Source organism: Dreissena polymorpha, chromosome 8 (assembly GCF_020536995.1).
Source record: "Dreissena polymorpha isolate Duluth1 chromosome 8, UMN_Dpol_1.0, whole genome shotgun sequence".
Taxonomy (NCBI): Eukaryota; Metazoa; Mollusca; class Bivalvia; order Myida; family Dreissenidae; genus Dreissena; species Dreissena polymorpha.
In genome coordinates this window covers 86,177,481-86,182,983 of record NC_068362.1, presented here as the reverse complement: position 1 = coordinate 86,182,983, position 5,503 = coordinate 86,177,481, and positions in this window count along the sequence as shown.

Sequence of the window (5,503 nt, the reverse complement as noted above, 5' to 3'; positions counted from 1 at the left end):
TTCGTGACATCAGTTATGACGTTGGTAAATTCTCTGTAAAGTGACGTCAACATTTTATTTAATTTGCGCGATTTCGTCATCACTGCAACATGTGGATCTGTGTAGCTGTTTTGGACAGTTTTATATTTGTGTTAAATATGAAATGATGTGATATGGATAATGAAATAGAAGTAAGTAGTATATTTTATTATAATTGGCTATTTTGAAAAATTGGTTTGATCTAAATATTTAATAGAATATAGCGAACTAGACGTGTTTACAAATTAACCACCAGTTTAAACGTTGTTAAGATATTCAGTGAACGAAAATTTATTTACGGTATAACTTATCAGACTAAAAGTTTGTTATTTTTATTTGTACATGAATCGTTGTAAGAGTTTATCCCAACCTTTTATTGGAACCATGGGGTTACTACAATTTTTTTTTTCCAATATTGAACCCGATCGATTCTAATTTGTTGTGCCGATCCTGAAGGCTAAACAGTTTTTATAATTCAAAGCAAAATAGTATTTGATATTTGTTAGTTTTTGTTTTCGATTTTTATTATAAACTCGACCATAGTCTCTAAATTATTATTTATCCAACTTCTTAATAGATTTAAATAGATTAATATGCAGGAAAGAATATTGCATAGAAGTTAGAAAGATTTTTGTCACTTATTATCCTTGTTTCGGTAGGAAATAGCTTGCATATCGCACATATAGATCTACATTGTCTACTTTTATTTAAGGAGTGCAAAAACAAATTTCTGTAATTTCGCGTATAGAAACACGTATCGATTATTTAATGTTTGAATAATTGGCATAGACTATATACGTTTCCAGGAACTGGACAATTTATTGTCCGACCACTTTGGGCGAACTCCATCGGCATCTCAGGTGAGCTCAAATTCCGATGATGGGACTTATATAAATTCCCCAAATGATCATTCATTTAGTGAGGACGAAAACAGTTAAGCAGCAAATAGTGTTGATTGTAGAGCCAGAAATTTCATTTACCAACATGACATTGCATGTAACAACAGTGATGAGTATGAAAGTGATGTGGACGATACATACATTGTCAGTGGTGCATGCGCCAGTGGTGACATGGACGCTGACTATGCAACTGTCAGGCAGTTTCTCGAGATCGGATGTGGTTGCAAGAGTAAGTGTACTGTTAATTTTGAAATTGGCCAGGTATACCATCATATATTGAACATGAGAGAATTGACAAAGGAAGAGAAGGATATTATTGTCATGAGTAATCTTAAGTGTGGAAATGGCCTGACTACAAAACGAGGGAAGCCAAGGAAACGTTCGATGGTTTTATACAATGCATTCCAAAAGCCAGTTTGCAAGAAAACGTTTATGCTGGTTAATGACATTGGTAGATCAGCTTTAGAAAATCTTGTAGACCATTATAAGCAGAATGGTCGATTGCCAAGAAAGCATGGAAACGTAGGAAAGAAACCATCACAAGCCGTCATTTATGATGATGTAAAACGCGTGGTTGAATTTTTGCAAAATTATGCGGACACGTATGGTATCCCCCAACCAGCAGCTCCCAGAGGAAGCGACAATACTCCTCCAATTTATCTTGACAGTGGCAAAACAAAACTAACCATTCATAAAGAGTATATAGAAAGTTGTCGCGAGGCTGGGGTTAGATCTTTGCAGCGAACTGCTTTCTGTGAAATTTGCAAAAGCTGTCTGTGTCACATTAGAATAGCTTCGCCTAGGGGTGATGTATGCGCAACATGTGAAGGCCATAGAAAGAACATTATGAAGGCAATAGAAGAGAGTGAAAAGTTAGAGGCTGCCGAAAACTTCAAACAACATGTGATAAATGCCCAAAAAGAAAGAGAACTTTAAAATGACTGTGTAAAGCGTGCCAAGGAAACATGCATATTAAGTTCTGATAAAAGAACAAACCACTATACTTTTGATTTTAGTGAAAATGTATCCATTCCTCACTTCTCGCGGCAAATGGGGCCAATTTATTTCATGTCCCTTCGCAAAGTACAGATTTTTGGTGTACGGATAGATGGACTGCCTAAACAGCTCAATTGTTTGATTGATGAAAGTGAAACTATGGGCATAGATGGTACCCAAACACACGGACCCAATGCTGTCATCTCGATGCTGGATATGGTGCTAGACACCCACGGGCGGGGTGAATCGACATGCTCCATCCATGCGGATAATTGTCCAGGTATTATTTTGTAAAATTATCCAGTGGTAATCAATCATATGATTCATTTAGTTATATTTGAATAAATATTTCAAACATATGAGTAAATATTGAGTTCATAACAATTAAACATTATTTATATCTATGACTATATAGTATATGGTAATAATTGTTTGATTTTTCTTTTAAAGTAGGCGTAACAAAATGTGTAACGTTACCTTAATAACCAAGAAAAAAATATAGAAACGTTTTAGTATGTTTTTTTAGAATGTAAACATATGGTCTGCAATATTTTACAGGTCAGAACAAGAACCGCTACCTCATTGGCTATTTCACATGGCGTGTGATGACCGGCAGACATGACGTGATAGAATACCACATGCAAATACCAGGACATGCCAGGTGTCTGGTTGACAGTGGATTTGGGCATTTAAAGAAACTTTACAGGTACCTAAAAGCCGCCTTTGTTGTATGTGTAAGAATTATAAAAAAGGGTAAATTTTCCTTGCATGGAGTGTTTTATTTATTTAGCATGTAGAATAAGATCGAGTTTACATTTCTTCTCCTGACAATACTAGCAATCTGATCATTGAAATTCAGGAGGTCGAACATTGAGACAATGGACTCATTGACCCAGATGGTGAATATGTCCTCAGCATCCAATGAAGCAGTGAGGTATCCGGCATGGAACTGGCGGGATTGGAAAGGGTTTTTGTCCCGACTGTTTTGTCCTGTACCAGCGATAAGGTATTTACTAACGTAGGCCTATGATAATTGGTTGAAAATGTTCACACCACTGAGTAGAATTGTTAATATTTTTTTCTGTATAACGGTTTTATACTGATGTTTAACGAAAAGTGTAAAATTCCTAAAGTGCAATAAAAAGCGAAAGAAAAACAAAACTCGGACATAACCATGCACATTGTCTTCAATTATAGTTACCAATGCAAATGAATATTATTCGCAAATGCATCATAATTTTATGTCATATACAAACGTATTAAAATGTTTGCCAAAATAGTATTTATTTTTATTTTCAGACAATATCAGTACTTCCGCATGACGACGGAAGAGCCAGATGGGGTCACAATGCGCACGAGAGTCGGATGTCCAGAGGTCAAGGTTACAGTGACTATGGATGGCGTCCATATTCCATACCAACAACCGCAGATTGTAGAGGCCAAAGGACTCAGCCGAAACAGACAGGAGTACTTGTACAAAGTTGTCAGGCCATATCTCAGCGATGCTTACAAGGATGCTACTTGCCCATGCCCAGAAACATCACTATAGTTATGTCGTCGCATCTATCGCATCTACGGCGAAATATTACACACATTATAATGTCAATATTTACAGGCGAATGACAAATAACTTGAAACTTATTCTTCAGTACTTTTTGAATATCCTTCAATGTCTGTTTGAATACATTGGTTTATTTATAACACATTTGAATAACACTTTTTCATATCAAATGAAATATTTGTATTCACTTCTGCTCGTTTCTATAGAATTCATGGCAAACGAAGAATTATGCATACAATATAAGCTGTACGATAAATAAATTGTGAACATGCTAAGAATAATTATAAAAATTATTAAAGATTACTCGACTCTTAATTTTTAGAAACAGCACTTTTGGGAAATAAAAATCTAACATTTCAACACAATGAAATTATTTTATTATTTTTATTATTGGATATTGTTGGTTTATGTATTAATGGTGTAATTGATAATGTTTGTTTTGATGCGTGCATTGCTATGAAAAACTAAATGATATGTTGTGAAAATATGTGAGATTAGTTTAGAAAAAAATGATTTAAACTGTATGGTTTGCTGGTCGATGTAGATATAAGTGGACTTTTTTGCTAAGCAACGTATGTTAGTTTACAGTTTAATGTTAATCACAACTATTTTTAGAACAAATAGATACCTGATAATATATTTTTAACAAAATAAATGTGTTCTTAAATGTTAAATCATGTCTTGTTTATAAGTGTGGATTTTGATGTAACATACATCTGAATGCGGTTTACTTGAAAACGTTGTTAACGTTGTTAACGTCAAAACACCTCTGCAGTGCTGTTACTAAAATAAAAATTTCTCTGCAAGTAATGGGGCTATATCTATAAATTTGGTATCATAATAACAAGCACAGAACAGTCTTTATCAATCCATAGAAAACAAAAAATGTCAAATTTTGTCACGAATACAGGTTTTGCCGCGACACGGCCCATATATACAACGTGTACCATAAAGAATAAAAAGGACAATTTTTAAAGCTGTTTCCCTTTCGTTACGTAGAAAGTACAAGGTAAGCGTTGAATATAAATGCGTGTATTAAGCGAGGTTTAGAAAACTTAAACCACGAGCTTTGGCCATTAATTGGGGTTTCATTCCGATCAATCAACTTATCTGTGTTAAGCCTTAACTGTTATTATATTGGTCCATTATTTTTCCCGTTGCAAATGCAACCTTTTATCACAGTTATCCATTTAAGTGAGCACGTTTATTTGCATTATGACAACTCGTTAATAGGATAAGAACACGTTTTGAATGTGTGGCAAATTTAAAAAAAAAGAATCATTTGTTGAGTATTATTTAATACAAATTCAAAACGCAGATAATAACAGAAGTAGTTTATAACATAATTATAGTTTTCTCACATCTCTTTCTTCGTCCATGATCCATCTTTCCTACTTAATAAGTGTTCGTACTTTATGAAAATTTCAGACCCGTTTGCGTTAAAATCCATTGATTAAGTTTAACAATAGGATGATGGTCAGAAGTTCACTGGACCGTTGCATAACCTTTATATGTTAAATAGCCGTATACATCTAATAATATGTCATTACATATTTTAACATTTCTGAACTTTACGTTAGAGTTCATGAGCAAAAGTTTCATTTCTATTTAAAATGCGTACTTTCCATGCACATAAGCTGTAGTGACCGACCATACAAACCTGTGATTCAACAGCAATAAAGACCAACTCCTCAAAGCAACCAGAAACCGCCTGCTTCAGATACCAGAATAACACATAGAGTAAGCTGCAAATGCAAACGATCAGCTGGCTGTTTTAATTTCACAAATACAAAGATTAGATACTCGTAACCAGTCCATAGAGAAGAACATGTCCAAAATTGACATAGAATGAAACGAATGATCTTATGTTCAAGTGGATCTGGCTCCATGCATCCACGATCCCCCGTCTGAACGAAATTGAAGGAGCTGTCAGTCATTTAGTAACATTTCAGAAGGTTTCACACATAATTAATCCCTAAAAATACACAATCTTACCGCAAATTTAAAACTGAAGGAACCGAACAGACAT